Below are 12,651 nucleotides of genomic sequence, written 5' to 3' on the forward strand. Positions count from 1 at the left end.
ATTGACACAGGAAAAGGTGGAGCCAGTTGTGGCATAATTCTCACAATATACAACAATCCCATATTTCTAGGTTCTTATTTTGAGTGGTGACTTAATTAGTCTGCAATAAATGCCTCTCCACTGGGATTCCAATGAATAACATTTATAGAGACACAGGAGACCAGTCCACACACATACGGACAGTCCTTACAATTGCATATTGTAATTATTATTATTATTATTTTTATTAAATATAAAATCAACAGTTTGTCAACTGGTCTATAGGAGGCTAAGTCTGAAGTTTAGAGATGATTTGTAAAATTTCAAGACAGCTACCATGATCACCATGTTGTAACAGAGGGTCTACATTTTGGTTTTCACATTTTGAATGGGGACTCATCATCCTGGAACACATGTAAACATTGAATAGAATATTGGAAAGTATTGGAAAGCAGGGTCACAGTGAAATCATGGTAAAGTAGAAGTAAGCGAATCACATGCATGGCATATTAAAGATTTGTAAAATGCAATACCGGTGACGATTAATTTTGTGACGCCTGCCAAAACTGCCATGATTCAGAAACCAAGACTTATGTTTAAGTAATCTTGCATGGTCATTTAGTAGTTTACCATGTTTACCTGATGCAGACAACATTATCCACTGTAAACAATGTGCACTGTAAGTGCTGTCACTGACTCAAGGTCACGCCTGTCATTACTTTTCAGCTCCCTATCCTGCCACTAGGGGAGCCAGTGTTAAACAACATCCTGCTTGTTCTTCTCAAATGCTCTTGGCAAAGCTAAAAACACTGGTCCCAATCCTTTGTAACTTGAGTTATAAACTGCATGAGAAAGCTTTTCGTGTACAGAATACAAGGCATTTGGTTAAACTGTAGTCAGTCATTTTCTAATTCACCTCAGAATGTTCAAACCATCTATTTTATACGATCGAATCGGGGAATTATTTATTTACCCAATCAAAAAGACAGCAGGCAACATGTCAGTTTATGAGTCATATTTAAAAAGCCTTAAATGTATTTATATCTAGTTTTGAGTAATTTACACAAACTAAAAGAAAAATGTTGTTAGAAACTACAAAGGTTCTAAATTATGTTGTGAAAATAAGCTTGATATCTCACATTTTGGACAACACAGCATACTGTGTTTTATACTGAAGAGTAACCAACAAAAAGTTAAATGAGATGGCTTTGCTTCTAGACGTTTATTGTGGTTTACCATGTTAAAGTGTATTGAAGAGTAGCTTGGTAAAGAACAGAGAAGTGTGGTGAAGTATGGTTCATAAAAATATGATAAACTATGCATGGGATTGACATGGTCACTGCAATTTTAGAAAACCTTTTTTATATTGGCTGCTGTGTCTACTACAGCTTTATGTAGGGTGCTGTATTTTCGTGTGTTAAACAGTAATTGATGGGTCTGAGCAGAGCTTGTGAGGGATATAAAAAGCCATCTGAGTAATCTGATGAGCTTAAGATCTAATTCTCTTTCATGTGTGTGTGTGGGGGGTGTGTGTGTGTGTGTTATTTTCCTTTATTTTCACATGACATCTGTGAACACTGAAGCGAGGAAGAAAAGCCTCTTTAATCCTGTGCAGTAGTGAGATCCATTTAAGCTAGGACATTGTGTGGAGGAGCAGCAGGGAAACAAAAAGCTATGCTGAACTGACATTAATAAAAACAGCACGGAAATCAGTTGTATTTGTACAGCTACAAATCAGCTGGAAGTTCTGAGAAAAAAAAAATCAAAGAAAGGACTTTCGAAACTCAAGTTTTTGTTGTGGGGACTTATGCAACTGAAAATGACAAGCGCTGCAGGTGGATAAGTACCATACGCATCTCTCTATTATTGCTGTTTGACTGTGGAGTTCTTTTAGCTTCCATAAGTACTAACAGAGGAAAACAAGATGGGCTGTGCTCCATCTCAGAGCAGTTTAATCCAGAACATCTCTAAGAATGGACCTGGGTCGTTCAGAAAAGGCAGGATGCTGAGACCTCAGCTTGAGAGGATCGAAAGCCTGGCAGAGACTCAATCCGAGGATGGAGGGGGCATAACCAGCCCTTGTGAAATGGACGTGGAAGCCTGGGACAGAGGAGGGGGCACCCCACACCCTCCCAGACAGCATTGGCCTGCCCTCCCAGAAACAGCCTCCCTGAAGCCAGAGAGGAAGTCTTCCCTGCCAGAAGAAGCCAATTCAGAGCCTATCTGTCCAGAGAAGATCGGGATGCAAGAGATCCGGATTGATGTAGCTCAAGCAGGTGGGGAGAAGAAGGAGGGCACGGAGCAGCAGGAAGAGAAGCTAACAAAAAACGAAGGGCAGAGAAAACAGTGGAAAGGAAAGGCTGGAAAACAGGGCAAGCGGGTAAAAGAGAGGACAGCCTCCCAGGAGCAGAAAGTTGACTTCCCAGAGCTCCTGGTCAAGGCACACCAGTCGGCTTATGCTTATCTGAACCCCAGCATCTCGAGATACGAGGCCCTGATGGGGCTGCTTGACCAGGCAGCCCAGACCCAGATCCAGCTGCAGCAGATGGTCAGCTTTCTGGCTCTGCGCTATGAGGAGGTGAACCAAGCACTGGAGGGAATCGCCAGTGACGGAGAAAAGCTGATGAAAGAATCTGGGGAACACCTGGCATGGCCTTTAGAGAAAGGGGGTGTCCTGAGGAAAGAGCCCCCTCCAGATCTGCTCCAACAGCTGTTGCAGTACTCCATTCAGAAAATGCAGTTGGTGGGTGGGACAGTGGGTGGGGTTACGGACTCCGCCCTTGAGGAAGCAGTTGACTATTTTGGCGCCGCTTCTGATTTGATGGCGGAGAAGTTAAAAGTGAAGCGCGGACTGGACGGCAGGCTGGCCAGGGTCCTTGGGAGGATCGAAGAAGCCGCTGTAAGAAAACTAGTGCCAGAGGACATGACTCTGTACTCTGAAGACAGTGGGATTGGAGGGGAGAGCGAATTCCTGGCAGGCTCTGAGAGACACCAGCAATGCAGAAAAAGCTGTGAGTCTGCTAGTGTTGGAGTTACAAAATCCTACAAGTGTTATCCCCCAGAAAAAAATAAAGCATCTGCCTCTCCTCCTCCCCCTGCTATGCCAGGTGACGCAGAGGCTCCCAAAGCACCCAAAGACATTCGAATGCGTACCAACTTTTCCCGCAATTCTTTAGACTCTAACTGCAGCAGTTTGGTAGCAGATTTCAAAGACTCAGAGTCCCTGCTGGGGTCAGCGTCTCTTGATGAGGATAACGATGATGAAGAGGATTTGGATGATGAGGATGATGAAGAGGAGCAAGGCACTAAGGGACGCCCCGATTCCTCTCCTGCAGACCCTTGTGCCTTTATCAGGCCGGCCCCAAAGAAGATAGAGAACCCTGAGAATGAAGAGATGAACCTGAAAATGAAGGACGCCATCAGCGGCCGAATACGATTCATCCCTGGCAAGTGTAATGGCAACTGCAGCAATGGTAGTGTAGGAAGCAGCACCACTCAGTGGCCAGAGGAAGAAGAGCACAAAGGGAAAAGGCCACAGACTGCTGCAGCAATTACTATAGGAGGGAAGAAGGGAGCAGTAGCCAAACAGAGACGCTCAAGGTCGGCTGAGTCTCTCCGTAGCCAAGGAGAGGACCCCACCCTTGTGGAACTCCATAGAACTCAGAAGGACCTGAGCCGCAGGCTGGAGAAGATGTCGGAGGGAAAAACAGCAGATGGCAGGTCAGCCAATCCCAGGCTGGGAGGGAATCAACCTTTGGCCAACACATCATCCAACAACCGCCTCCACTCCTCTCTGGACTTCAGCATCCTACCAAGCCAGGACAGACCAGTCCTGCAGAAAAGCGTATCTGGGGAGCAGGGGGTGGAGGAGGAGAAGAAGAAGAAAGAGAAGAGTGGGGGAAGGGGGCCGCTCAAAGCAACCCCGCCAAGTACCCCTCCACCCAAAAACGAAAGGAAGTCTGTAAAGAGGCTGATTGACACTTTCAGCCAAATCAAAGAGAATGTTAATGACACAGGCCCTCTGAAGCCTCTAGCTCCTCCCAAGGGAGTACGAAAATGTGGGGTTCCCATTCTGCCCTCCATGGGCTACTGGGGACTAGCCCCCATTAACAGTAGAGGAGATGTGTGGGATTTAGGGGCTGAAGGAGAGGGTACCATAACAGGGGACATTGACTTAGACAGCCTTCCACCACCACCTCCTGAGGTCTTGATGGACAACTCGTTCCAGATTACTGATAGACCTCCGGCACCCAATGATACTTCCATCCCCTCTACGAACAGCAATGGCACCAGAGGACGGTCCCCAAATCCTCAACGGATGTCAGTATCCCAGAGGTTGAAGGCCTCTCTGAATTCCATCCACGTGCTCCCCAGCAAAGGGAGTTTTCGGAGAGGTTTGGTTAGTGTCTCCCCCCAAAGGTCGGGCAGGCAGGTCGTAGGTTCCAGGAGCAGCTCTGTGGAGTCCCAGACCGAGATCGAACTTGACCCTGAAAAAGAGGAGGCAGCCAACCTCTACAGGCAGGCAAGGAAGATCATCCACCTGCGGCACTCAACCGAGTCCCCGTCAGGGTCCTCAATTGAAAAGGCGCAAACAAGGAGGGACTTCAACATCTCCACCAGTAAAGCTTGCCCGACTCATGGAGCCACTGAGGCCCTCCCTGGCCCCCCCAGCCCTCCATCTCCTTCAAGAACAACCCCACCAACTCCCCCACCCCTTTCTGGCACTCGCAAGCTGCCCACAATCGCCTCAAGCCAACCCACCCAGCACAGGAGACTACCCAATCCCCATATACTGCAACAGCAACCCTCCATACCTTCAGCCAGCCCTCCAACAACCCAAAAACAACCCAGCCTGCCCATGCAAAGGAAGCTTCCTAGCCCCCCTTCCCTTCAGAGGTGATCTGCTCCAGCCAGCCAGGGCAGCTCCCAGGGGGAAATCGCCAGTCCTTGTGCCTACAGAAGGGACTTCAGCCCATCTTCATTCTGCAAAACAACATCCCCTCCCTTTTCCCTTCGAGCCACCCACAACCCCCCCCCCCCCCCCCCCCGGTCTGGAACAGCAAGGATCTAGGGGACGAGCAGCCTCCGTCTGCTCATTACCTTGGTAATGGCCAATCCATCTTCTGTCCTGACTCCTGCTCCCTCTTTGAGGCCCAGCCCCCTGTAGCCCAGTTCTATCCCCGACCCAGCAGATGTATTCTGTCCCATCCCTGGGGAGAGCATGCTCCACGCAACAGGGCCATGCTAAGCGCAGTCACCCACAGCCCTCAGCCCTTCGTCTGCTTGAGCTGCTCAGACCTCCGGCCTGGCATCACGCTAAGACTGCTCTTCTCGCCTGTCAGCTCCTCCAGCTCCGGGAGTGAGCCAGCTATCAACAGCCATGGGTGAGCAGGCAATCTCTACCTACCAGTTTCTGTGTGTATCTGTTTGTCTGTATCTTGTCAGACCTTCTATTTATCAGAATGCATCTTTTTGCCTTTCTAAAATGTTTATATGTATGTAGGTATGTATGTATCTATCTATCTATCTATCTATCTAGCTACTACAGCTATGTATGTATGTATGTATGTATGTATATATGTATGTAGCTATCTGTCAAAAAGCTAAAAGAAACATCCTATCTATCGATAGAGTTGGGATTTGTTTGTCCGTGTCATTTTACCTGTCCATGCTAAATAGGCTATGTAAATGGAGATTGCTATTTTCTAACTGCTGTATATGCAATTGACCCTTATAAGGAAATGTGATAGTCCATATTAATATTTGGGATGTATGGTACTTTCAATGGAGAGACACTGAGCACAGAGTTTAGGTGGGGTATTTTAGAATTGCAGATTTGACTAGATTGAGAGCAAATATGACCATTTATGGGCATTTGTATAGGGGATTTTACAGCTCTGCTCTGCTTGATTGCATGGGGGGATAGGAGAATCTCAGAGATAAGAGATGCAAAGGAATGTGTGTGAGGCTTGGAGACTTGACACGTCAGGTAGAGTGAGGAGGGGTCATAAATGACATCATTAAAAGGGTGTGTTTTGGAATCTACAAAACTGAAGGGCAGCAGTGTGGAGTAGTGGTTAGGGCTCTGGACTCTTGACCAGAGGGTTGTGGGTTCAATCCCTGGTGGGGACACTGCTGCTGTACCCTTGAGCAAGGTACTTTACCTAGATTGCTCCAGTAAAAAAAAAAAAAAAAAAACTGTATAAATGGGTAATTGTATGTAAAAATAATGTGATATTGTAAGTCGCCCTGGATAAGGGCGTCTGCTAAGAAATAAATAATAATAATAATAATAATAATAATTGTGTGGGGCTCGGTTCTACCAATCTCACTGCAGCAATAAACATATTTTTGACTTTCACTAATACTGTTTTTCAGTTTGCATCAATTTTTCCTTACACCCTGTAAATAAACACAGCAGCGTGGCTAAGTTGCACGTTGGACAATTGGGCTGTATGCCTGGATTTGAATTTGAGTTCAAAATTAGTTTGGTGTTCTCCAGTCATCCCAAAACTACCACATGAAAGATAGCACAATTGATATATGTTACTGTACGTAAACCTAAGGAATGTTCACCAGCTACTGGGCAATGTGCAGGAGCTCATACTGTGCCTATTCTGAGTATAGTAGGCTTCAGGCCAAATGAACTTATTACCTAGCAGATTCCCTAAGTAACATTTCGTGGCTAAATATAATAAACTAGAGATGTTCTTAACCAATGACCGGGATCCTTTTTGTAAAATAAATAAATAAAGTTTTTTCCTTGCTGGGATAAAACTGGATATTACTTAAATATCTGACATGAATGAATGTAGAAAAATAAAAGTTGCACATTTTATACAAAAAAAATCCTATACCTGTATATTAAAAATTACAAGCCCAAAAAGGTGTGGGTGCAACTGATACGCCGATTTTATGGAACATTGAGGACTAAATAAAACTATTGACATGGACTCATTTAGTGGCTGTTGCAAATTATGCAATCAGTCTATGAATAGTTGTTTCATCTCCCCTTATACAACCAGGTTAAAGATAGCAAGCGTTATATAAACAGAGTGGTGGCATGCGTGTGTGACTGAATGGTTATGTTTTAATTTAGTTTACAGTTGTGGTACACTACACGTACTCAGCTGTCAAAGTGTCTCAGTCATGACATACAGTAACGGAGCTATCAGTCAGATATCAATCAGGCTCTTTCTATAAAGAGCAAGATTTTGACTGAAAGAGACAGAGTGTAGCAGCTTTTTATGCTCAGTTTGAGCAACCGGAATGAAACACTGTGATGAATCTAAACATTGCCACAGATGCAACCAGGTACAGCAACATACTGTAGATGTTTACTTTTCTAGCTGCTTTCCCATGTACAACTATCTGTGTGTATACGGCTCTGACGGCAACACAGATGGTTTCAATTCAGGATGAACACATCGATTCAGCTTTATTGTACGACACTTCTGATGCATACATTTTTAGGTGGAAAACAGGGTGAACCTGGAATCAGACAGGAAGGTAGTGTGGAACGGTTAAACTGACCATGGTGCATCCTTTTATTAACACAGCACAATGTCATAAAATATAAATTACCACCACAGAAAGATATATATTGTCTTCCTGATAAAAAATAAAGTTTTGCACTGTTGTAATCTGTTAGTGTTGCAAAACCCACAACATCCTTCTATGGCTTGAATAAAATCAAAATTATAGCAGCACTATAGCCAATATGGTGCTATGAGACATAATCAATCAATCTTTATTTTATATAGCGCCTTTCATAGTGGATCACCATCACAAAGCGCTTTACAAGATGCAGTAACAAGAAGAAGATCCATACTTTAAATAAAGAGAAATGCATAATACATGATACAGTAAAAAAAATGCATAATACATTAAAAACAGTGGAAAGTGAATACTACATGATAGTAACATAATACATGAAATAGTAGCAGCAACACAGCAGCTAATAGCAGACATCAATCTTAAAGAGCAAAAGAGAACAAGTGGGTCATGAGAGTTGATTTAAAGCGAGCGACTGTGGGATCATCACGCACCAAAGCTGGGAGTTCCAAAGAGTCGGAGCCATGAAGCTAAACAAGCGTTCTCCAAGTGTGGTGCACTTTTGCTTGGGGATAACAAGCAGGTCAGAGTCGGAGGACCTCAGCTTGCGGGCAGGGACATAGCGGGTCAGCAGGTTGAGGAGGTACTCAGGACCTGCGTGATGAAAGGCATTGTAGGTGCGCAGGAGAGTTTTGAAAATAATCCTGAACTTTACAGGTAGCCAGTGCAGCTGGGCAAGACGGGGTGATGTGATCACGTTTTTTACATCTGGTTAGGATCCTGGCAGCGACATTCTGAACTAGCTGCAGTCGATTTATGGTGTGTGCTGGGAGACCACCATATAGAGAGCTGGAGTAGTCGAGTCGAGAGGAGACAAATGCATGACAGAGTACCTCCGCATCTGGAGGGAAAGGTAGGAATGGACTTTAGAGATGTTTCGAAGATGGTAGAAGGAAGATTTGACCACGGAGGAGATGTGGGCATTGAAGGAGAGGTTGCTGTCAAGAAGTACACCAAGGCTTCGTACTGTGGGGGATGGCAGCAGCAGACAGTTTCTGAGGTTCAGGGCAGCTATATTTAGATTCTTAAGTTGAGTTTTAGATCCTACTCGAAGGAGTTCAGATTTGCTAGTGTTCAGCTGAAGAAAATTGGCAGACATCCAAGCCTCGATGTTTTGAATGCAAGCCGAGAGCCGGACCATGGCAGAGGGGCTACCAGTTTTAAGTAGAGCTGGGTGTTGTCAGAGATTCCAGCACACTTCTGAAGGCGGTCAAGAAGAATGCCGTGATCTGTGGTGTCAAAAGTGGCTGTTAGGTCAAGGAGGACAAGCACAGAGGGAGCACCAGCATCAGCATTGAGCAGGAGATCATTCACAATCCAGAGCAGTGCAGTTTCAGTACTGTGATGCGGCCGGAAACCAGACTGTAGAGATTCAAGCAGATTGTTGTACATGAGATGTTTCATCAGCGGACTGGCTACAGCCCTTTCAAGAGTTTTTAGAGAAAAGGGAGATTGGAGATGGGATGAAAATTAGATAAATCATCTGAGTCAAGGGAGGGTTTTTTGAGTACCGGTGTAACTCGGGCACGCTTAAGGACAGCAGGAACCGGAGTCCAGGGACAGGTTGAGAGTGTGCCTAATGGAGGGAGCAAGATCAGAAGCACAGAGGCGGACAAGGTTAGTCGGCCAGGGGTCCAGGGGGCAGTAAATCGGAGACATCAATGTGTTTAGCATTGTTGCAATGCAATAACACTAGTAATAAACAACCCACAGGGTTAATTTAGGAACCCAACATGATCCCAAAGTGAGAGACTTTTATATTTTTGTATTTAATGAAAATATTTACTATAAGAAAATGATTGTAGTTATTTCTAATAGTTACAATAGACTTAAGTCACTCGAAGTATCAGGAGAATGATGTACAGTAACTCAGTTTTTTTTTTATTTCATTTTCTTTTTTTCCATTTGTGTTTTAGGATGTTACATGGATTGACTTATTTATGATGTCTTTGTTCATGAAATGACACTCTTCTGAGATTTACATGGGATTCTCATGCCCATAGAATAAACAAAAGCATGTTTACATAATTGTGATTTCATTTACACCTGAGTTGGCCAAAAACATATGTACAAACTTTCTTTACTTGCTATCTTTCTTTTATATAAGTTTCCAAGAAAGACAGAATCGTTGCCGGGGTTATCTGAACAGGGCAGTGACAGTGTGACAAAGATTGTCTTGGTTTTATTATTAATCCCACGGATATCCAGATTAGACTAGCAGCCTGGCTTGAAGTGGCTGGCATTTCCAGCGTTAACCTGCCCCACTTACCTTGAAGAAGCCTCTTTCCTCTAATATTCCCAATAATCCCTTCTATGGGTGCTTCTGCAGGCTGGAGGGGCCAAGCAATGAGGAGGAGCCATGGGACATCCAACACCTATCAGAGCTCAGACCGGGCACTCGCTCCACCTCCCACCCCGAGCTGTGCATCATGGGACACTCTGAAGGAGGACTGAGCAAATCAGTTGAGGATCACTGTCGTTTTCCTTGCAAAGAGAGGCTCACTAAATGCCAAAGCCTACTTGATAATGATACTTTTTAACTCTCAAAATACCAGTACTGGTATGAAGGGAGGAAGGGAATCTTTTTGCTTTAGTTTTTTTGGTTTGATAACATTCCTTTGGTTCTTCATGATTTCAGACTTTTATATCAATGTTTTTAATGATTCCGTGTCCCTGCACTGCATTTTTTAAATACATTCTTTATAAATATATTACTTTACTGTGGAATTGCCTAATATTTTGATTTCTAATTCCCTTGATAAAAGGCAAATTTGGGTTATGTATGTATATTTTGTATTTTATTTTTTTTATTGTTCAATTTTAAAATAACGTATACAGTAAAATCTGTTAAGAGTAAAGTTTTGTATCAATTTCATCCAAGCTTAAAGTTTAAAATTACCTAAAAGTGTACTCTGGCACTGGTCTCAATCGACACTGTGTTGGATATCAGTTCTTACCTGACAGTTAAGCTCACTGGATTTTGCTCAACAAAGTCATTGTATTAATATTAAAGTCATGATGCTAATATTATACGTAATTATTTATTTCTTAGCAGACGCCCTTATCCAGGGCGACTTACAATCGTAAGCAAATACATTTCAAGTGTTACAATACAAGAAATACAATAACTTTTGTTCAAGCAAAGTACAAGTGTGACAAACCACAATTCAATAATACAGCAGATAATAGTGATAGTTACATCAGGATATGATTAAATAGTGATAGTTACATCAGGATATGATTAAATACAAAGTACTACAGGTTAAACACTTGGCAGATTACAGTATTCTGAAGTACAGGATTAGATGCAGTAAAATAGGGGGCAGATAAGAGCAAAATAAAGCACATTTACATGAAGGGTGATAGTGTCCCAGGATACAAACAGAGGAGTTCTACAGGTGCTGTTTGAAGAGGTGAGTCTTAAGGAGGCACCGGAATGTGGTCAGGGACTGGGCAGTCCTGACATCTGTAGGAAGGTCATTCCACCACTGCGGAGCAAGGGTGGAGAAGGAGCGGGCTCTGGAGGCAGGGGAGCATAGAGGAGGTAGAGCTGGTCTTCTAGTGCAGGCGGAGCGGAGAGGTCGAGTGGGGGTGTAGGGAGAGATGAGGGTCTGGAGGTAGCTGGGTGCAGTCTGGTCAAGGCATCTGTAGGCTAGTACAAGAGTCTTGAACTGGATGCGAGCGGTGATCGGGAGCCAGTGGAGCGAGCGGAGTAGTGGAGTAGCGTGGGCGAAGCGAGGCAGAGAGTAATGCCATCTACATTTCTTGATATTATATTTCCTTACATATTTATTATCCAAACAGATGTGTTCTCTGTTGTTCTTTATGCTTAACACCCTGATACCATTCTGTGATTCCTAGGACGGTTAATTTCAAAACAATATTGACACTGAAACATATTGGTAATAATCACCTCTCAATGCTGTTAACACGTACCCCTGAAATCGCTCATTTTCATTCTTGTCTCTCCTATAGGGGGCAGTCAAAAACTTATTCAGGAGTGGAAGGGTGAGTTGAGGGAATCTGGGCAGCTCATGATGCTCAGGTGGCTCAGGTTACTGTTTCCATGGTAACCCTGCCCAGTGTTCCAACGTAATAAGATGGTTCCCTTTACATTTCGAAATGTTTACCATTACGAGTTGGGAAATGACCCTCGTGTCACATGACCTGAGCACATATTTAAAAAGCTGCCCGATAGGCCTGGTGTGATCACGTGTCTGTTGCATTCTGGAAGACGACACTACGTCACACAGCAACCTTCGCCATTTGATTCCTCACTCCAACCTGAGCAGACACGTCTTCACTTGCTCCGTTTTCATGAGAATCTCTTTCGAGACTGCATTTTGGTTAAAAGTAAAATATCTTGCTATTCCTCTTCGGAACCTGGCTTGCCCCTTCCTTTAGATGCAACAGTAGTTTATTATTCTTCTAAGTAAGCTATATCACACGGTCAGTCTCTGGCTCCCAGGACTTTCTCCAAGTGCATGGACTCAGTTCTGTCACCCCTGCGGCTGCAGAGGGTCAGGGTCCTCAGTTAGTTGGACTACTGGCCCATCTGTGGCCAGTTGCGGGAGCAAGCCGTGTCTGACATGGCTCTAGTGACGGAGCATCTTACCTGGCTGGGGCTCGCACTCAATCTGGAGAAGAGCTCCCTTCAGCCGGCGCGCGTGACGGTTTTCCTGGGGATCCAGCAGGATAAGCACATTGCAAGCCTGTCTGTCCTTGTTCCACCTTGGACAGTCAGTGCAGGTAGTGCTGTGCCAACAGTTGCTAGGTCTGCTGGCCGCAGCCTCCTCTGTCCTCCCACTCTGTCTCCTCCATATGCACCCCTTACAGGCATGGCTCAATGCCCAAGTAATTCACCCAGCCGGAGACAGACACTGCCGGCTGACGGTGTCTCGGTCATGTTGGTGTGCCCTGCGCTGGTGGAAGAATCCTGGCCACCTCAGCAAAGGAGTAACTATGGGTGTAGTATACCGGAGGGAGGTGCTGACCATGGACGCCTCCAACCTCGGTTGGGGGGCTGTTTGAAATGGCAGGAGGACCCATGGGGTCTGG

At 44.7% G+C, this 12,651-nt stretch overlaps 1 pseudogene; it reads left to right on the plus strand.

Annotated features, from left to right (window-relative positions):
* Nucleotides 1-1,543: 1,543 nt before the first annotated feature.
* Nucleotides 1,544-11,101, plus strand: LOC117411208 (photoreceptor cilium actin regulator-like; annotated as a pseudogene).
* The last annotated feature ends 1,550 nt before the right edge of the window (nt 11,102-12,651 follow it).

The sequence above is a fragment of the Acipenser ruthenus genome, chromosome 6 (genome assembly GCF_902713425.1).
Source record: "Acipenser ruthenus chromosome 6, fAciRut3.2 maternal haplotype, whole genome shotgun sequence".
NCBI classification, from domain to species: Eukaryota; Metazoa; Chordata; class Actinopteri; order Acipenseriformes; family Acipenseridae; genus Acipenser; species Acipenser ruthenus.